The sequence below is a fragment of the Eretmochelys imbricata genome, chromosome 3 (genome assembly GCF_965152235.1).
Source record: "Eretmochelys imbricata isolate rEreImb1 chromosome 3, rEreImb1.hap1, whole genome shotgun sequence".
NCBI classification, from domain to species: domain Eukaryota; kingdom Metazoa; phylum Chordata; order Testudines; family Cheloniidae; genus Eretmochelys; species Eretmochelys imbricata.
The window spans coordinates 156,140,352-156,162,644 of record NC_135574.1 but is presented as its reverse complement, the minus strand read 5'-3'; positions in this window follow the sequence as shown (position 1 = coordinate 156,162,644).

Here is a 22,293-nt window from a genome sequence, read left to right as displayed (position 1 = left end):
GGAGCCCAGCAGAGCTCCACTAGAACAGGGAAGCAGTGCACAAAACAAAAAGCCAGCAAAACAGAGCCCAGCTGATCAGTGTGGGTGACTGTAAATTTCATATCTGGTGTCAAATATTTCTGCTGGAAAGGACCAGTCCCCTGGAAGTGAGTGGCAAGTTCTCTTCATTTTAATTAGGTTTGCATGGAAACAAGTAAGGGGATTTGGAGTGTGCTTGGGAGGCAGAGCTGTCAGGTTTGGGCTGAAGCACAATAAGGAGTTTAGAGATTGCAGTATGCCTTCACTTCATGTACATGTACGTGCATGCTCTCTCTCTCTTGCTCACGCACATGCAGGCTCTCATGCATGCTCACACACAAGTATGCATACACACATGGGAGCACAAACTGTCACACCTGCGCTTATCTCACATTATAAAACAGACACTGCCGTCCATCATTCCAGTAGAACATGATGCATAGTAATGGACATTCACAGATAAGTTTCCAATTATAGCTCAGATCCCTAGGGTCTGACAGCCCACTACCAGGGTTCCAGGTGCTGGGGAGAGATTGAAGCACTGGGCTCCCTACCTTCCGTTACTCTTGCGTGACTCCTTCTGACTGGGCCCTGAAAGTGCATTCTTCTCTTCATAGCTGGCAGGAGGGTTTCTCTGAAGTGTTGGCTAAAAATGTGAGTGAGGATAAATGGAGGAGAGAATACGCCTGCCTCATGGAAAAGGACTTCCAGAGCTGATAAACCTGTCAGAGGCTCAAGTTCCCTTAACACTGAGGGGGGTCCAGGATTCAGAAGAGAACACGGGAGGGGAAGATAGGGCTTGGCAGGGAAGAGCGAGTGGCAGAGGAACATAGAAAGTGCCAAGGCCCTTTACTTTACTTTCAATTTCAATATTTTAAATGTTTCCTAGGAATTTACAGGGATTTATTCACAACTTTTAAAAAATTGGTAAAAATCAGTAAAAACCAAAACCAAAGGGCAGTGGGTGCCCAGTGCTCATGGTTGCAGTGGGCGGGGGAGAGAGGGGTGCCCGGTGCTTAGAGGTGCAGTAGGCGGGGGAGGGAAGGGTGCCCATGCTCACAGCCCCGTGGCATGTCCCCATCCGAAAACTCCAGGGTTCCAAAACGACCAAAATGTGGGTGAAAATCGGTAATCCTGAACACTTGCTTTGTCAAAGCCTGGGCATTTTTTGGAGAAAGTTGGAGAATCCTCACAAGGACGGGCCTTAGAAGGGCCATGCTGGAGGAATCATCAGTGTTTCCCCGGTGGCAGTTTCCCAGCACCAACAACATTCAGTACTGTGCAATCCGTCTGCTAGACAGTAAAGGAAGAGAGTCCAGAAGCATTTCCTTATCTACGCTGTTAGGCCAGCGAGTCTCGTCTGCACTGAGCGTTCTGGGAGGTCGTATAAAAAGCCCCCTGTGACGCCCTTACTCACAATGAGGTTAATGGGACTACTTTGGGAGTAGGATGTGAGTTGTTGAGAGTGAAAGAACCAGAATCATCAGCTAGCCCAAAATTCACTCACCTGATACTCTAGGGGAGTGTCCTGATAGGAAGTTTGGAGGGGTAAAAGGGCTCTACTAGTAACCCAGAGGCCTCGGTATTTAACATGGTGTGTGTCCACAGAGGGGCAGGTCATGACACGCTCTATTTGCAGACTTGCAGTCTGTTGGGCAGCATGTCAGGTCTGGGCCAGCCTGTGCGACCATCTCTCTCGAGCAGCTGTCTGCAAGTCCTAACACGGCTACTGCTAATTAAGAGAGTGGGCTGTTGCTTTTGAGACCTACTTCACCACTCTTTACGTCAATGGACATTGGATCAGGCTCTTGGAGCAGAAGGTCCTGAGTTCCATCGCACTGCTGACTGTGAAATCCTTTGCAGCCAGGGAATTTTATAATTTTGTAGCAATGAAGGCCAGACAGGACCATTAGATCATCTAGTATATCCCATGCCTCCTGTATGTCACGCACACTTAACTTTCAGCAGCACCAAGCCCAGTAACTTGTGTTTGACTAAGGCACAACCTGTTCTTAGTATGCAATTAGTGCAGTTTAAAGAGCTGAAATCCTGTGCCCCAGTGCTTGATGATTAACCTTTGATTGGGTTTCTGTCAGTTTAGAACAACAGCTTTGAATCTCTCTTCTTTTAAGGTTTCAGAGTAGCAGCCGTGTTAGTCTGTATTCGCAAAAAGAAAAGGAGGACTTGTGGCACCTTAGAGACTAATCAAGTGAGCTGTAGCTCGCGGAAAGCTTATGCTCAAATAAATTGGTTAGTCTCTAAGGTGCCACAAGTCCTCCTGTTCTTCTTTTAAGCTCATTTCAAAATCTCTGCAAGTTAGCTGAGATTTTGTTATTGCTGTATATTTGATTCTTCTGAAAGATCAGCCAGCCACTGAGTAGGAGAGGAATGACTCACTCCTACAGGAAAGGAAACATGCCTAGCTTTGGTGTTATGCTTTTGTTTGTTTTTTTTAAAATGCATGAATAAGTTAGAATTTGCAGCCAGATATGACGCTTCTCCTAGAGACTGCCCTGCTGATCACCTATAAACCCTAGCATTGCTACAGCTAATGGTGTCTCCTTGGGGGACTGTGGGTTTGGAGCAGAAAGTCCTGAGTTGGACCGAGCCCTATTTGTGGTATTTGGAAAGTGGTAACACAATAACCATCTGGCATGGAGAATCTAGGGGCAAACCAGGATGATGGCTGAAATGGAAAGGTAGCTGAGAGTTCTCCAACGTCTGCTGAGGGACAGTGGCCTCAGATATTGCAAAGAACAGGGGTCTTGTTTGAAGAGGTCATTCTGTCAGCAAAACAAGATGATTGGATCCGTATATAATAAAGATGGATAAAGACTTGACCATGAACAATTTCACCTCTTGTTGTTATTGGTGATCTACCTGTGAACAGACTGAGATTTTCTCAAATTATTTGGATTTAGTATTCAGCAAATATCAACTAGTAATTCTTGGTCTATAGATATTTCTTTAGTTCATGAGCAGCTCAGTGCAACTATTCAATATGCAAAATTTCAGCTGTGTTGATTAGCTTGGCTGAATGAATTAGGGCACATGATGTGTTTTCTGATGAGTGCAACTCTTTAAATATTTTGTAATATTAAAATAATTACAAGGCATTAAAACCCGCATGGTTCAGGGTATAAGCCAACAACCTGGGGTTAGGAAGAAACAATCGTGTATGGGATGGTTATTGCAAAATGTCCACTGTGGAGTTCCTTGCACGCCCCCTCACCCCGCCCCTTTCTTTTTAAGCATCTCCTACTGACTGTCTCAGACAGGACCGCTGGCCTGAGCCATCCTGCCAAGTCTTAACACCCCTCATCTCAGATTTATGATGTGACTAGTCACAATTACATATTCAGAATTGTCTCTCTGAATATTCTGCAATATGTGCTTACAGTTCCCTGTGTCTGCAGACATCCCTGCTAGGAAACTCATTTGCAAGCAGGCTCATGGAAAGCAAACACAAAGGCAGCCTGAACACAACCGGAGTGAATCCATTGAAAAATATGAGGGAATACTCTCAGAAACTTTTGGAAGGGAGTACTGACCTAACACCGCTAAATGCTGGCACAATGAAGTTTCAGGCTCCAGCATAGTTTGTGCCCCTTGTGGAGCTGTCCTCAGTGTTGGCTTTCAGATCATGAGTGAAGTGAAGTCTTGGGACGACCCCAAGTCCTGTCATCTCTTGATAACTTAGATGTCTTTCGCTTTCCTATCATAGCATGAAGTGACAGTGAGAGCTCCATGGGTGCACTCTAGGGTAGAATTTGGCACTTACACAATACTCAGTGAAACCACAAGCCCAATTTTGACCTATCTCACAGGGGCACAACTTCCATTGGCCCACGGAGAATAGGGAATAACCAGATCAGTTCCAGGGGCCTTTGAAGGGTTTTACCTGGCTCATTCCTGTGGGGGGTTAATAGAGCGTGTAAAACAAGGCAGAACTGAGGCTAAAGCCTAAGGTTTTAATTTGTACTGGTGAGACTCAGTTAGTTAGTACCAATGTGAAAATGAAACTACAAACCCCTTCTGGGCACCACAGGTCAGTTTCCATGACTTTCCAAATGTGCCGAATGCAATGTGGCATTGACTCGCTTGTGCTCTGGTTCAGAGACCTGACACAGTATGCATCAGGGAGATCACCAGTGATAACAGCAGGCAGGTTAAGTGAAGCCTCGAATTGGATCAAAGGGAACATTTAAAAGGCTGTTGAACATTTGCACATATTTACTTTTCAACAAGTTTAGACATAGGCCTGTGCGAGAGGCTTTATGTGGGTACAAAACACAGGGCTAAGGGAAAGGAGGAACAGGTCTAGGGTGGAGCACTTGAGAAGGGTGCCAAAAGTGAGAGGTGGCTCTATCTTGAAAAGGGGGTTGCATTGGTGGGGGAGGAGGTTTCTCTTCACCAGCTAGTGATAGAAGGGAGCTGGTGCTGCCAGATATGCTGAGAGCACAGCTGAGACTGGGGGAGTGGGGTGAGGGCAGTGGTGAGCTGGAGCCGGTTCGCTAGAACCAGTTGTTAAATTTAGAAGCCCTTTTAGAACCAGTTGTCCCACGAGGGAGAACCAGTTCTAAAAGGGCTTCTAAATTTAACCACCGGCCAAAAGGAGCACCCACGGGGAAAATTTAGTGGGTGCAGAGCACCTACCGGCAGCTCCCTGCCCCGTGCCCGGCCCCAGCTCACGTCCGCTCTGCCTCCGCCTCCTCCTCCTCCCCTGAACGCGCCACCCCACTCTGCTTCTCTGCCCCGCCCCTCCCCGGCTTCCTGCAAATCAGTTGTTTGCGGGGGAACCCTGGGAGGGCTGAGAAGCAGGCAGCGGCTTCGCACTCAGGCCCAGGGAGGCGGAGTGGAGGTGAGCTGGGGTGAGGCGGTGTGAGGAGGGCTGCCCGCGCTGCAGTAGGTAACCCGGGGCTGGGGGGGGCGCGCAGCTCACCTCCTCCTCCCTGGGCCTGAGCGCGAAGCCGCCGCCTGCTTCTCAGCCTTCCCAGGCTTCCTGCGCGAACAGCTGATTTGCGGGAAGGGGTGGGGCGGAGAAGCAGAGTGGGGTGGCATGTTCAGGGGAGGAGCGGAGGTGATCTGGGGCCGGGTGCTGGGTGGGGAGCTGCCAGTGGGTGCTCTGCACCCACCAAATTTTCCCCGTGGGTGCTCCAGCCCCACTTTTGATGTGATCAGTGGGGGGAGCGGCCGCTCCCCCTGCTCCCCCCTAGCTACACTTCCTCGCCCCTAGGAGCCAGAGGGACCTGCCGGATGCGTCCCGGGAGCTGCCCCAGGTAAGCACCGCCGGGACTCCCCACCTTGCCCCCGGCAGGTGCCTCTGGCTCTTAGGGGTGGGGTGGGCACTCACTACGGTGGCCCACGAGACCCTCCTGCCCGGTTCTGGGTGCAGTCAGGGGACAGGGGAGGGGGGTAGATGGGGCATGGGTCCCGGGGGAGGGGGGCATCAAGGAACGCAGAGGGTTGGATGGGGCAGGAGTCCCGGGGGGTAGGGGTTAGCCACGACCACCTCATGGGGCGAGGAGGGAACCGGTTGTTAAGATTTTGGCAGCTCATCCCTGGCTGAGGGGGATGGCTGTCGGACACAGAGGAGCACCAGGGCAGCTACCTGCCTCAGGCACACGGTGATTAGCATCAGAACTGACAAATGAGCTTAAAGACCACGGTCAGACATGAACAGCAGGATCACGCATGTATTAATGTGACCCTCGCATCAGGCCTGTTGAGAGAAGATACTAGGGCCAGCAGACAAAAAGCTCCTTAGGACCCTTTGCCAAACTTCTCCATTATTATGCAGCTTGCTGAACATAGTTTTCTGCCTGACCTGATTGGTGTCAACCCAGCTCTACCTTCCCCTCTCTCCCTGACACATTCACACAAGGTTCTGTGGTGGGGTACGTCTGACTCTTTTATGTATCCAAGTTTGGGGGCCTTTGTGACGAAAGATGCGATGTAAATGTAAGAGATCCTTTTTAATGATACAAGACTGCATGGACAAAACTGGTCCATTGCACAGAGAAGGCTGGAGTAGGAGGAGCATCTCCCATGGAGTCCTGTGCATTTGGAACACCATGATTTTCAGCCTTCATCAGTTGCCCTAGGATATGTATCCCTTATCACTGCTCCACATACTCAGTGCTTCTGGCAGTGGCAGACAGATGGGAGGTGCTGGTTTCTTACTGTTCCCATTCAGCAAGGAAGGGGGCTGCTTTAGAACAGTCACTCTTTAAGCTTTGTTCTCTATGACAGTCATTGGGTGTCATGACTGGATGGTTTGGGGACCGGCAACTGGATGCAAGCTCTTTCACCTCTTGGAGTGAATAATTTGCAACAAATATCTTACTGACACATTTCACCAATTTCTGTTCATGAAATTTGCCTTATCTGAATTCTTGCCTTTTATCCATTGTTTGATAAGTTCAGAAAATGACTTTCTCCGCAGCTCATTCGAATTGCTGTAGCACCCACTCAGGACCAGGCCACCATTGTGCTAGGTGCTGCATAAACACATTGGGAGACAAGATTCTTGCCCCAAAGAGCTTGCAGCCAAAGGATTTAATCCAAAACCCATTAATGTCAAAGACAGTCTCTCCATTGGCTTCAGTGGCCTTTGGATGGGACCTAAGTTCAGTAGGAGCATTCAGTAATCTATGAGCTGTTAGGAATGGTATGTTTCCGTTCTTTGACTGGACAAACATAACTCTGTCATGTTTCTGCCTCATGTTTTTTGCCATTACAAGCTCAAAATTAATTTTCCAACTAAATATTTTCCAATATTTGTTTAAATCGCTCTCATTTCATGAGCGTTCCTTGCAGGAAATTCATTTGCTGGAGTTTTTCTGGGAAGCAAACCCAAGAGGGACACAAACATGGTCCAAGTAAATTCATCAAAAGCTCAAATCAATATTAATGAGAAACATTTCGCTTGTATTCACCAGTCTCTAGGCGTTGCTTTGAATCTTGCCCAGGCCGTGTAGAGTCAGAAAGTCATTAACATCTGATTGCAGTCTGATGTGTCAAATGAGTGGGTAGGATCCAGCTTCATCACAAAAACGCCACAACGGTCATCTTTGTTGGCAGTTTTAGCACAGCGATTAAGAAGTGAACGGGCCATGGAGAATGAACTGCCCACTTTCCCTTAGTTCATTCTTCCATGCGTAACTGCACCTAGTGTGCTTGTTCTGTGGATGAAAAGAGGACTCCAGAACTGCTAATCTGGCAGTTTCACCAGCTAGACATTTAATAAAACAAAAGAAAAGGAATCCTACTGAAACATGGTTTATTTTTTTAATGATGATCACTTGGTGTGGATTTTTTTCAACAGAATATAACAACTATGCTCATTGACTAAACTCCCAGAGATTTATTAAGCCGGTTTGGTTCGTAAAAAAACAACTAAAGATTAACAGCTCTCTGACCACCCTATGCTTTTTCTATACACCGTTGTTAAAACACAATAAAAATGTTTTTAGTCACATATCATTTTGACATGAAGTAATTGTCTTCTACTGCTACTTATATTAAAGTAGCTCCTAGAGGCCTCAGTTGGGGATCAAGATCTTATTGTGCTAGGTACAGTACACAAATAATAAATCGGCAGCACTGTCCCAGAGAGATTACAGATGCAGGAACTTATATTAAACCATTTTCAATTTCTATCTATAACAATATTGTTGCTCCCTCTCACTCACACTCCTTGCAGCAAAGTGACAGCCCAATAAAACCACAGCCCTGTTGCCTTTCGTGGGTTAAGTTGTGATGTTCTCCACAGCTCATAGTTAATAGGAACAGTTCCACTGCCTTGCTAGTGGGTTAAAGGGAGCAGAAAGCTCTATCAGAGAGAAGGAAGGCAATTCTTTGTTCCTGGAATCTGTTTCATCACACACTGCGGTATTTCTTCCTCAATATCATTCCCTGTCACTCACAGGAACACACATTGGGTCAAACTCATTACAGTTTGATTCTTCAGTTAATGGCTATGGGGGGTTGGTTTTAGTCCACTGTAACGAAGACAGTAATTGAAATTCAGGTGTAGAAGAGTAATTTCTTAGTCTTCACTTCAACAGAGAGAGGGAGAGCATCTCTTTCTCTCTCCTGCACACACACAGAATTTTGCCTCTTGCAGTAAACAAAGACTCTTAGGTGCTCTGATTCCACAGGAATAGGCATGGTATTAAAATACAGATAGAGAGATCCATGGGCTGGTCATTATTAAAGTGTCTGTGTCTCCATGCTTCTCAGAGGTGGAGGAGCCCCATCTGATGGTCCACTCTGGGGGAACGCAGGTTCCCAACTCAGTTCCAATGTCCTGTAAAAGCAGTTTTTACCTGGCTTACTCCTGTAATGGATTAGTAGATCTGTTCCACTGTTTTGTGTTCACTGCCATTGATTAATATGTCCTACACATCTTCCTCCCTTTGTATCTCATTGTGGCTCACTTGACTTGCTGAGTAGCTGCAGGAAATGAAATGGTTAGGGAGCATCCTGGGAACTTTCTCTTTTCCGGTGGCTGGGTTATGAGGGAAATGGCTGGCTTTTCACCAGGCTCTTGCCCTGCTCAAAACCCTCTTGGTGTACCCTACGCGGCACGCCTAAGCTTGCAAATCGGTCTTTGGCAATCAGGTTAGCAATCTGGCTAGCAGGTCTCTGATAAATTTTTCAAACCACAGATGTCAACTTTTTGGCTCCAAGTCTCATTTTCCCCACCAAAAATGTCAGTGCTGCAAACATGAAAGACTAGGGCAGTGCCAAGGCACTGTCATGTTATCTGCTGGATTATCTGCTGGACATCTCCACCTACCTCCCAACATGGCACCTTCCAAATTCCACTCACCCAGATATAGGACAACCTTTTCTAACCCTTCTGTGACTATTGCCTATTGTGTGTCTCTTGCTGCACCTTGCCACTCCGCACACTCTCTCCATGTCCTTAGATTAATAGATTACAGTGACAGAAGAGACTGCTGTGATCATCTAGTCCAGTGATACCCAGGCTGAAGCTTGGGAGCTGCAAGTGGCTCCTCCATCTGGCTCCTGCAGCTCTTTGCAGGACATCATATTAAAACACCATGTGATTTATTTATTAACCAATCAGGATTCTTTTACTATGTTGTTAACCAATTGTCGGTGATAAAATAATACACGGTCAGTCATTTTGCTATGGGAATAAAAATGATATATGTATTTCCCTATTATACTGCTTAAATATTAATATATAGTCATATAAGTAAATGAAGCAATGAATTCACACTACTGTGGCTCTTATGGGTAATGGTGACTTGATTTTGACAAATTTCCTGTTTTTGAAAAAAAAATTGAAAAGGTTTCACAATTGTCAAAATGTCCCATTTGCCAGTTTTAAAACAAACGGTTCATTTTTTTTATTTGAGACAACTTTTCATTTAGAAATTTAACTTATAGTAAAAAAAGAGAGAGAAAGAGAAATGTTTGAATTGATCCAATTAAAAAAAATTGGGGGAGATTTTATTTTGCAAAATTGTTTGCCAGAAGCTGGGAATGGGCGATAGGGGATGGATCACTTGATGATTACCTGTTCTGTTCAATCCCTCTGCGGCACCTGGCATTGGCCACTGTCGGAAGACAGGATATTGGGCTAGATGAACTGTTGGTTTGACCCAGTATGGCTATTTTTATGTTCAAATATTTGACTTTTTGTCCCAACTGAGGATGGGAAAATTGTTTTGAAATCTCAAATTCTTGCAGATGGGAAAACCATTTTCCAGCCAACTCTATTTGTAAGTGCTACATTCAATGCCACAGTCAGTGCTGCATGCTTGATCATGAAAGAATAAAGGTTAATAGAGGGTTTTTTTTTCTCCAGTAGAGAAATCAGTGATATAATGTATGTACTGCAGTTATACTGATAAAGAAGAATGTATCAACAGCTTGGTTTAAAGGATGATGAGTTTCCTTAATCCATTGTAAGTACAAGTAACCAGGAAAAAACAGAATTAGTTGAAATGGCTGTGAGGAGGATCAGAAATCTTGACTAGGGGCAACATGCTGTTCTCTGCACTTGATATCCTGCTCTTTCTACATGCATGGAACCCAAGTTATTTGGTTTATCTCTCTACTTAACTATTTAACTAATATCGCAGATACAGTACCAATCATTCTAGTATCTAAGTACTGATAGTACATAGAAAGCAATACTGTATTATCAAAATCTACCATATAGTTTTAAGAGGAAAAGAATCCAGCATTTGAATTGATCTGAAATTTCTCCTGTGTGTAACCTGAGAAACCCTGTTGTATATGAAAAACAAGCAAAACAAAACCCCTCAACAATAATCAGCGAGTGAGGAACTGGAATCGCAGCTGCACTAGTTATACATGAACATGCAACAACAGGCTGCATCAATACACACACTGCTTCTTTTCATTAGCACGGACGTGGGTTGATTTATTTACCCATGTCATAAGGGTTTCACACAGTTGACAGCTGGTCCCATTGAGCTTTGGTTCCCGGAATTTACAGTTTCAGGAATAAGGCCTTGTGTACACTGGGGGTTTCAGCTACTGGGGTAGTGGGCTCCAGAGAAACCTGCACTTCAGTGGAGTAAAGACTGTCTGTGCTAAAGATACGTCTACGCTGCACGCTTCTTGCAGCAGCACATAGCGTACGTTCCGCACAGCCCACCCCCCACTCTCCCCCGCGCAGATATAGCAGTGTAGCCAGTGAGGCATGGTTTAGGCAAGTAATGACACACCTGAAGGGCGTGGCTATGCATGCGACTACATGCCCTACGCGCTCTCGACTCACCCAAACCGTGCCTCCCCATCTGCACGGCTGCCTCCCTGCTGCTGAAGCCTTTCCCTGCTTCCTCCCCTCCGCCAGAGCCTTTCACTGACACGCATAACTGCACGCCGCAGTGTGGAGCCCGCCTGTTTTTTCACTGGGGCGTGTAGCGACAGAGATTGTACATGCTGCTGGCACTGGTGTGTAGTGTAGACATAGCCCAGGGGTTTGCAGTCGCACAGCTGCAGCAATGGCTGAAATCCCGGCACGGAAAGAGCCTTCGTTTAGAATACTGAAGATTAGTTCCTGTCCTTCGGATCTTCCTGGTTTTAGGCCTCCGCAAGACAGGTAACATGCTGGCCATAAAAACACAGCAATGAGGGGAATCCTTTAACTGAGCCTGGGGCATGGTGCCCCACAAAGGAGTAAAAAGGTGTTGTAGAGAGTGGTGAACAGGGGACAATGGAAACATTTGGGGGTGAAATGGGCAAGGTGAGAATTCCGGAAGTTCTGAAGGATGTATAAACATTTGTATTAACTAACAAGTTGCCCAGACACAACCTCACTCCATATTTGCTTGTGAAGGATTTAACTTATCCCTTGTTCTAGTCTGGCAGGTTGCAGCCTCCCTGCCGTGCCAGCTGTATCCGCTAGATGACCTTTAGCTCTATGGTTCTAGTCGCTTTACCGGATTTCTCTTTCCTTCCCTGAACTACTGTTCATTTTGACACCTCATCCCAAGTCAACCACATGGCTATTTGGATACCGATTGCTTCATGCCCCTTCTTGACTGCAGCCGTTGGCACCACAAATGGCTAGATTACATGAGGGGCTAGATTACATGTGCTAGTCAAACCCACTTCTGATGGCTTCCTTAAGGTTTTTCTCCATGACAAAGTCTTCCCTTCTCCATCCACCTCCAACTTCTAATGATTAAAGCTCTTGGATCAAATTCTCCTCTTGGCTATACTGATGCATGTACCTCCATTAACGTTAGTGGTGTTGCCCAAATGTAACCATGAGAAAAATTTGGCTCTGTTATTTTGCTGCTGTCAATGCAGTATGTTTTTTTCCCCCTCATCTCAGTTAGGTGAGCAAACCTGAACACAAACTTACCTTCAAAGGCCTCTAGGTACACAGTCCATCTGTACAGTAGAAGATGACTATAACAGGCTGGCACTGTTTGCCTGAAGTGCCCCGTCTTGTTGGCAGGCATTAATGCTGCTGAGAAAGGGTAAAGTGGCGTCTTCTGACTCTCTGAGGCAAGTGGCTCATTAACCCACTTGGATATGGGGGAGATGAGTGGCTGTCCAGAGAGAGAGAGGATGGAGAGTGTGGGCTGAGCACTTCTGGAGGAGGAATTCTAGTAGCAGCTGAACTTTGCGTTGTAGTATTGTTAATTTCTATGCTACTGAAGGGGTTGAGTTTGGGCTCTGCACAGTGTGTCTGAGAGTGGGTTGGGAGAACTCCTTGTTGGATTCCAGTTTGTGCCACTTAAACAAAGTTTATCCAGTTGTTTATAAATACTTGTTTCTGCAGCAGTATTAACGCTTCTAATTGTAGCTGGCAAGACAAATGCTCAGTCGCCTTTTGCAGAGACAGGCAGAGAATATTAGTGCTGAGCAAATTGTGACTGTTCTCCAGAGTAGTAAAACCTGTAATGGTAAATGACAGTGGAACTTGGGCTGAAAGTCATCCCTTCAAAGCAGTTTGAACAAGTATAATCCTTGTTAATGCAGCAGAACACTCAGTCAGTTTAACAGGAGAACTCCAATCTGGGGATCCTCAGTCACGGTTACTAGGCTAGCTGCATTTCTCTCCTCTCTGAGTGCACCCCCTCACATGACAGGCTTTGTGCCTTTTACTTATCTTGAGACAGAATCCTGCAATGCTCCCACTATCAGACCAGACCCTGGGCTTACAATACCCTGTGTATCAGCTGTGCTTACCCAGCCGGTCCCACAGTTTGGACATGTGTGGTTCTTCTCTTTGGGAGTCTGTCACTAGGGCAATCTAGAGTGACCAGATATCCTTCTCCAAACCAAAGGATTGTTTGCTTTCAAGAGAAGATCAAAGCATTTGGAGAAAACAAGATTTTTAAAAACCACAGCCACACGCAGGTCTATCTTAAACTAAAGCCCTACCATTCCCCTTATAGTAGCCTAACTTCTTCAGGTTTCAGAGTAGCAGCCATGTTAGTCTATATCCGCAAAAAGAAAAGGAGTACTTGTTAGTCTCTAAGGTGCCACAAGTACTCCTTTCCTTCTAACTTCTTCAGGTGCCCCAGCATGCCTCTGTCTCAGTAAGATTTGCCCAAACAAAACCTCCCTTGCATTAAACTGCTATAATCCTTTTGTTCTTCTGAGTTCTGGGGCTTTGGCCCTTCTGGACAAAACCAGCCCTGTAGGCTCAGTGGGAGATTGGGCCAGAGTCCTCAGAGCCAACTAGTGTTTTCTCAGGGGTGGCTTATCTAAAGCCATTCTTTCCTTTTCAGCTTGTTTTTCCTTACAGCCCAATATATTCAGAGTAAACATCCCCGTTCAGCATACAGTGTGCATAAACTATTACTGAGCAGCTCCAATTCTGTCATGGGGGTCTTTCACCAGATTAACAGAGCTGGTGTCAAGAATGCTATGGTAGTGACTCCAGCACCCATGTAGATTAACCCATCCCCAGGCTAACTCATAGCCTCTCTTCCACCATGGCAACCTCAGGATCCACAAGTCCTACCAGGTTAGATAGATGTAAATTGTATCTAATCTTCAGGGCTTGAGGATACATTGAGGATGTTACTATCATGCCCTTATTATAGTCCAGTCTCCACTTCCTTGAGGGACAGGGTAAGTGTCTCTCTCTCAATCCGTTCAACCTGGAAACAGGACCCAACCATGGAGCCCTGCCTAGGAAACTCATGGACTCCAGTGGCTTGCAAAGCAGGAGTCAAAGATCTGGTAAAAACTTAGATCACTTACAATCCACAACTTCACCACTCTGTCTCCTGAACAGCTCCTAGCATCACCCTGCTGGCGGAGGACACTGGGCCTAGGCCCATTTAGACATTGGAACGGTGCTGCATCCCTACAGCAGCTCACTGTGATTTGAGGCCACCTGCCCTCCAGCAGCTGAGAAAGTGCATAGCCTTAGAGCCACATTGGACCCACCCCTGACTGTGGATGTCCCAGAGTCACGAAAATTGCCTTCCAAGCCCTGGAGCTTTACCATCATGGATGCTAATGAAAAGCAAACATTTAAGCTTATTTTGTGTTTGTTTCCAATTGAATTCTTCACTCAGAGAGCTGGGAGTAGCAACAGAGTCCCTGGAGTGACCTACCTGCAGCATCTGGAAAACCGCACCATGTCAGCTCGTATCTGAATGGCTGGTTTTGCAAACAGGAAGGCTTGGAACTTGTTTTGTTTTTTTTTAAACAAAAGCTGAAATTCTGCAGAAATTGATACTTTAGGGCCCTCACTTTTCATGGAAAGTTTCATTGCAAACTAGATCTGGGTGGGAACCAGATTTTCAGTGTTATGGGAAATTCCACAGGTTTGAATGGGTTCTACCCACTCTGGAAGAAAACAAAACCAAAAACTTCCCACAAAACCAAATTCCCACCTAGTGTTAACCTTGGTGTATGATCAAATGCCAGCTAGGGCCAGACAATGCTGTTTGGTTTGTAAGAACTGACCAGTGAAGTTCAGAATCCAGTTTCTAAGAATAAATATCCACGGGATATATCTGCAAAGAGTTACATTTTCACGACAAATTCCCCCCTATAGTTGCAATTGGATCTTGCTTAAAAAGTGATGTGCACCTTCATTATGTCCTGTTAAACAGATGCCATATTTCACATGAAAAGTAGCTGCATCTAATTGCTCAGCAAAGTGCCTCGTGTACTTAAGGCCAAATGCTGAAGTCCTTGATTTGTTTTTACTGAGGCAAACTTCTGCATGAGAAGTGAACACTGATTAAGGGCCTCATAATTTGCCCCATAGTTTATACAGTCAATAAAAGATTGTGTTTTAGAATGAAAGATGCTTTCATATAAATATAAGATTAGAAACCGAGCAAAGGAGATTGTTTCTTGCCTATAAATAACAAACAGAGGAAAGGAAATGGTAACATGAGACAGGTATACAAATAGGTTAGTAAAATTGATTGTTAGTTCTCTCTCATCCAGCCCCATAATACTAGAGCAATGGGACACTCAATGAAAGTGATTGGTGGCAAACGTAAAAGCAGAGGGAGGGCTTTGTTCTGTTTTTTTTTTTCTGTACACAGCCCGTGATTGTGCTCACTGTCCTGGAAAATTACTGACCCTGATTCTCTTCTCACTTACAGCCATGTAAATCAGGTGCAACTCTGCTAACGTAAGTGGATTTACATCGATGTAAAACCAGTGGAAATGAGAAACTTAGATGTAGTCAGAAATATATCACAAGGGATAACAGTCATGATACTTCAGAACATGAGCTCTGTGGGTGGAGCGAGGATGCTTAAGCATACAGAATTTGTTGGTTTCCCCCTATGTTGTTGTTTATCCTCCAAAACATGAAGAACAGGCCATTGCTAGAGGAAGTATACTGGCCAAGACAAACCACTGGGCTGTCCTACATAGAGATGGTTTGGGGAAAAAAACGGATATTTCATAAAAATATCAAACAAAAAAGGGGGTTTTACATTAAATGTTTAACTTTATAAAAAAGACCCCACAATTTTTCATTTAAAAAATACTGCTCTCACTTTTTTGTGACTAGTTTTTATTGACTTTTTTTAAAGCTATTTATTTACAATGTTTTAACATGTTTACAAATCCTTGCCATGTAATTATCAGAAACAAAACAATCATTACAACCGTTAGCTTTTGTTTAAAGAGACATTACATAGGAAAATGGTCATCAGACCTTTCTATTTAACAGGGTGATACTGTATTACAGGATGAGTATCATTCCAACACCTATAGTATTGTTTCTAGAGATTTTATTAAATTGAGTGAAATTTCTATATACACCTATGAGAATAGGCACGTCTATCAAATGTCAATATTCAAAAACTTTGGACGCGTGTGCTGGGTTGTTGGTTTTTTTTTTTGCTGATGACTGTATTTTGTCTGAGTATTGAATAAAAAGTAACCAAATATCTAAGCATCTATCTGACCTCTGTCTATTTTGAGGGGCGCATAATTGATGTGTTAATATTTCCATAACTATAACCTCCCATACTTTTTTGAACCAATCCTCTATGGTTGGTCTATTTTTCTTTTTCTAATGAGAGGCTACCAATAACTGAGCCTCTACTAGAGGCTGAGAGATTAATTCTTCGTTTCCTTTTGTAAAGCCACTTCCTCTAGGAAGCCCCGGCAGGATTGCCAAAGGATCATTCGGTAATAAATATGACCTGTAACCAAATATCAGAAAGTGTGTGTCCCAATGCTCTCTAATAACTAGACATGTCTACCATATATGCATAACATTTCCTTTTTCACCGCCATTTCTCCAACATTTATCCCCATTCAATCTACAAATATTTTTTAACCTGACTGGCGTGAGTGGGAAACAGTATGTTAAAGAAATTTTCTTTTATTATTCTATGGGCCAAGACTGCTGGTCCTCTTTTCCAGATCAAATCCCATTCGTTTGGGGGTAATTTGCCTCTCCAGGTCCTTTTCCAAGTGCATCATATATGGCTTTTTTTTTTTTTTTTTGTTAGGAGAGTTGCCTGCAAAGAATGTTACAAATTACTTAGAGAGAGGTTTTTTTCCCCCTAGTTGACCAGATTCCATCACTTCTATGAAAGTTAGCTGTCTGTATAAAACAGGTTTTCTAGAAAGTTGGGAAACATAAAGCCTGATTTGAAAGTACTGGTACCTGGGGAGAGTGGACCAGTTAAAGTCAGTTTGATCTCCAAATAAGTTAGAAACATTTCTTTACTGAATAGCTGGCCAACCATGTGTACTCCATGGCTTTCCCAATCTTTGAAGCAATCTGGTTTGTAATTTTAGTCAAGGTCCAGATTATTTGCAATGGGTGTCATTGGTGAGGAAAAAGAACTGATCTTATCTCTAGTTCTGTCCCAAACCCATAGAGTAGCCTTTGCTAAAGTAAATGGGTAAATTTCTGGCAGACATGATTTATTATTAATCCATGGTAGCCTAGCAATGTTTACACTGTCACGGTTTTCTTGTTCAATAAAGGCCCAGTGATTGGCTGGGTTAGAGTGCCCTCAGTCCACTACTGCTTTGAGCTGCTACTCTAGTATCCTAGAGTATTTGGAATAGCTCGTCCACCTTGTTTAATGGCTCTGTACAAAGTATCTGCTCTCTCTTTTGGTCTTTTCTTATTCCATGTAAATTCTAACAATATCCTCTGTATTCCTGCTGGTGGTTCATCTGGGTTCATCACAGAAGGGTTTTGAAACAAGAATGATATCCTAGGCAGACTATTCATTTTGACTGCAGCTATTCTTCCCAGTTAAGAAGTTGCATACTTCCCTCAGCACTCCAGATCTTTGTTCATTGTCTCAATGACATTTAAATCCTAGAGCTCTTCTAGGTTTTTTGAAATTTAAATTCCCAGGTATACCCAAATGTTTTCTGGAGGAGTGACTGTTCAGTATGGTAAATTATAGCTAGCATTTCAGATTTGGCATAATTTAAATCCAGACACTTTCTCAAAGTCCTGGATTTCTTTAGAAATTAATTTTAAGGAAATGTTTTGTTTAGATTAAAAAAAAAAACCCTAAACAATGAGAAGTACAAAAAGGTCAATGACTTACAGCTTGCATAAATTTCTAAATACTGCATGTTTCAAGGGTTGTCCAGCAGAATTATGCAATTTTGCAACTCATCAGAGCGGCAGGACCAGACAATACTACATGGACATAACACATTAAGGTAGGGGTAAAAGCAATAAAAGAGGAAAGGGCGTACATAAATAAAATAACAAAGGGACCAGGGAGGGGAAAGGAAAAGGTGGGGGCACTTTTAAATTTTTGTCCTCACTAGAATTTAAAAAAGGAGAGAAGAGGGTACAAGGGTCTGAAGAAATATTTTCCCCTGAACTTTCTCTGTTTCTTTTTATTTTCCTCCCCTTTTCCCAGTGTGGGGGAGAAGTCTTTAAAAAAGTAAGTGGGTTCCCTTCCCTCCACCACGCCATCACAACTCTCTCACACTTTTTTCCAGTCTGAGGGTGGGGGGGAAGAAATGTAAGGGTTTTTCCCCCCCACCCATGTGGATGAAACCAACTTTTCCCCCACAAAAGTCCATTTTTCATTTTAAACACTTCTGCCAAAAAAAGTGACAATTTTCTAGTCATGTACATTTTTCCTGAAAATGTTCCGGTTGGTCGAGAAGGCCTTGTCCATCAAAAAAGTTCTGAAAGAAGACTTTTAGCTGGCTCTAATCCTATCTAATGCACTTCTGTTCCTCTGCGGGTGAGCCTGCTCCCTGGAATCTCACTTTTTAGATAGAGGAGACAGCTAACATCATTTGTGCATAATCTGAAAGAGAAAACCCTTCTCTCCAAAGAAATGGCAGTACTGCTGCGTTCATCATAAATGGGCAGAAATGGCATTTCCAGATAAAAGCACAGCGCTTGTCATACTGGATTTAGGCTACTGGCCCATCAAATCCATCCTGATGGAGCCCCCAAAACAGCCAACCAAAACACCTTAATGCACCAAGCCAAATGTGTGGTGCGGGGCAGTGTGTGTGTGGGAGGGGGGTGTACGGCGGGGGGAGTATTCCTATCAGGCCTTTGCAGTAATGACTGTATATGCTGAAGCAGGATATTTCATTACCGTTACCATATAGAATAACACACTAAGCATCTCTAGTGCCTTCCATCTGAGGAGCTCAAGGTGCTTTACCAAGGTTATTGAATTAATTCTCATGACACTCTTCTGATGCAGGTATTTTACATGGGCAATCTAAGACCACAGAGAGGTTACGGGACATATCCACAGTTGTACAGTGATTCAGTGGCAAAGCTGGGACTCAAACCCAGAACTCTTAGCTCCCTGCCCTAACCACTAAACTGCTGGACCAGATCCTGAGGTCTTTACTCCAACTTTGCTTAGTCCGTACTCAGTAAAAACTTCTATCTGGCCAAAGCCTGAGGTGCTGAGCACCTATTAACTTCATTGGGAGCTGCAGGTTCCCATCACTTCTCAGCTTTTGGCCCACCGATGTCAATAGGATTTATAGCTGAATGAGGGTTGAGTAGTTGTTGATCCTTGGATTTTTTTTTTTTATAACCCAGATACATTAGTTGACAGCACAAAAATGGCAGTGTATTTTGCACTTCCAAGATCCCAAAGAACTTTGCAGTCAATTAATTAATTAATTAATTCACACAACCCCCCCTCTGAGGTAGATCAGTAGTAGTATCCCCCTTTTGCAAAAGCAGAAACTGAAGCACAGAGAGGTTTAAGTGACTTGACCAAGGTCACGCAGGAAGTCAATGGCAGAACAGAACACAGGTCTCCTGATTCATGGTCCTGCATTTTTCAGCCATTAGCCTATTCGTCTCATGGATTTCTTGTAAATATCACAAACACTTAGAGCAAATAATCCACTCACTCATTAACACAAATAAGTCTGTCTGCTTCCTGGGTCTGAGTACTTTTAAGACACTGTGAAAATGGACACATCAATACAGCCCTCCACAGAAAAGCTGACAGTCACAGAATGGTGTCATGCTGCAATAACCAAAATCCCCTGCCAGGCAGCTGATGGTGCTTTCTAATCAACTTTGCAATGAATATTTCTTAAATCATTGTTAATCCACCATTTAAGCAGAGATATTGGTTCCAGACAACGAATCACAATACCTGGAGGGGAATATACCTGCCGTTTCCCCAGAGAGCAGGTGATTAACAGAGCACGCGTGCTTGTCGGATGAGCTGGCACCAGTGGTGTTTATCACCTCAGAGCTCCTTGCCTGAAATGAAAGGAACTTTCATACCGGTTTTTGATGCAATCAGCTTTTATATATGTGGGAGTAGTAGGACAAGTGTAAAACTGCTCTTAAAGGAAAACTGCACCTGTTTTGCACTCTGGGGCAAATTCTGCTCTCAGTTACACAGATGCGCTTCCCACTGAAATCCGGACTGAGAGCAGGACTCTGATGCAGAAATGTCATCCCCCCCGAAATGTTCACAAGGTAAGAAGTAGTTATGAACGAGCAACATTTTTAGAGGAACAGTGATCCCCTGTATGACCCAGACCTGAACTGAATGTTGATGAAGAGGCTGAAATATTTGCTTAATGTTTTTTCCCCCTCTGTCAGGGGTGCTGTAACAATTTGTATCATGGGGGTTCTGAGAGCCATTGAACCACACTGTAAACCCTGTATATGATGGAAGCCACTTCAAGCCGGGGGTGCTGCAGCACCCCTAGCTCCAACACCTATGCCCTCTGTTCTTCATTTTCTCCTTCCTCTGTGCTTCTGGGATTCCAGCCCACCCAGAATCAAGAGGAAGCCTGTCCCAAAGGGATTTCCACACCCAAGCACTTCAGGTAGTTTGGATAAGTTTGGAAATAAGGATCTAAATATTGGGGTGACTTTTTTCCCATGTCAAACCCCTATGCTGACCATCCTGAGCAACTCCTGAACACATCACCCATCACTGTTAACAAGCACTTGTCATGGTGATTAAACTTGTTACCTTGAATAAGGGGTGATAATTACACTTGTAGAAGGGCTCAAGGCAAAGATCAGCATTTGAACCCACCTTTCTTGAGTGTCTGTATATTTATTTATTTCCTCCAGTCCCTCTGGAACGTCTCCAGAATGATGCAATAGTTTGAAAGGCAGAATGTTTCTTCTACTGAGAGCTGGGGATTCAGCTGCAGAAGCCAATATGCTCCTCCTCTGGAGATCTCTGGATTTTTTTCACCAGAGTGGGCAGTTGCTTGTTTTTAGGGCTCGATTATCTATCTAATCTTTATATATCTATAATGCACCTATATATCATTTAGCCTTCAATTCAGATTAACATTGCCGGCCAAGATTTTCAAAAGCGATATGTGATTTGACTGGCTCCATTTTTGGGTGTCTAATTTAAGATCCCTTAAGGGAGCCTGATTTTCAGAAAGTGCTGAGCACATTTCCTCTTAAAACGGCTTGATTTTCATATGCCTCAAATTGGGGTCCCAAAAGTGTTGTGTTTACTGGGTGCATTTTTAAGCCTTGGCTTCAGGCTGTGTTAAGACGGGGTCCAATCCCAGAAAGCCTTACTCACAACAGTAATCCTTTAGCAGTATCATAGAAAGTAAAGTGAACTACTCGAGTGAGTGGGACAATGCAGAATCAGACCTATGGTTATACAAAGGATGTAGAATTAGATTTTAAGCATTAATAGGTATTGGCCTGAAATACTTGCTTCTCATATTACAGGTGGAGGAATGAAGCACCATCATAGATTTCACGCTTTGTGGACAGTCCATCCCCCATTCCTGCTCCAATAATAATAACTTCAGCATTTCCTGGTGGAGCCAAGAAAAAAAACTGATTAAGTGAAAGCTGGCAGCAGTCAAGAAACCCTGCTCTGTTGTAGCAAAAACTGTAGGAGACCCAACCATCAACTTGAATAGGAGAGCAAACAGGGTCATTGTAGAGGTCAGATAGAAGAGACGTGTACTATGGCCCTGCTTCACCTGCGCTGTGGACTCTATACTTGGTCCTGAACTGAGATTCACCCCGGCAGCATTTATTCAAGGAGGTGGGGCAGTTCTTCTATGAAGCAGCACTGAACTGAGACTGAAAACCACACATCTGTCGCTTTGTCGCTGGAGGCATTACAGGTAAAGCCTCACTTTGCTGTTCTACTTATTTAAAGATTAAATAGGAGAAATATTAGTACTGGAAAAGCATCACAGATGCAACAAAAGGGATTTGGCTTGGGATTCTAACTTAGTTTTGAAGGTATAATGTTACCTGGAGGATTTGCTTATATGATTCCAAAATGAGAGAGTGAGAGAGAGCATTTTCAAAGAAGCAAGATGGGTTTGCTTTCCTCTAAAGAACCTCCCTGTGGAACGGTAAGTTATCAGAAGTAATCGGTAGTGGAGATCCTAAGATAACAATGACTGCACTGTATGCGGTAGTTAAATGATGCAGTAAAAAGGTAACTGGCAAGGTCCTATGTTGTCTATGTAAAATGAAGGAAATTTGACTTTGTGAATAGTACATGAGAATTCCTCATGGACAGTTAAGAGTTAGAAGGCCGTGTCATGTATCACTGGAAAGATAACATCTGCTAGACTTACAATAGCATTGTGGGTTTAGTCTTGATGTACAGAGGCATTATTGGCTTTCACACAGAGGACATGTACAGATGCACAACATTTCCTCCCACTGGGGTGGGGCGTTAATTAAGTAATGCTGTCCCATCTTAGAGGAGCACTGTGAAGCTAATTCACTGATGTTTATAAAGGGCTTTGAGATCCTTGGAGGACAGGGTCTATAAAGAAAAAAGGACTTTCCCTGTGATGCATAATGCAGGCTGTAGTCAA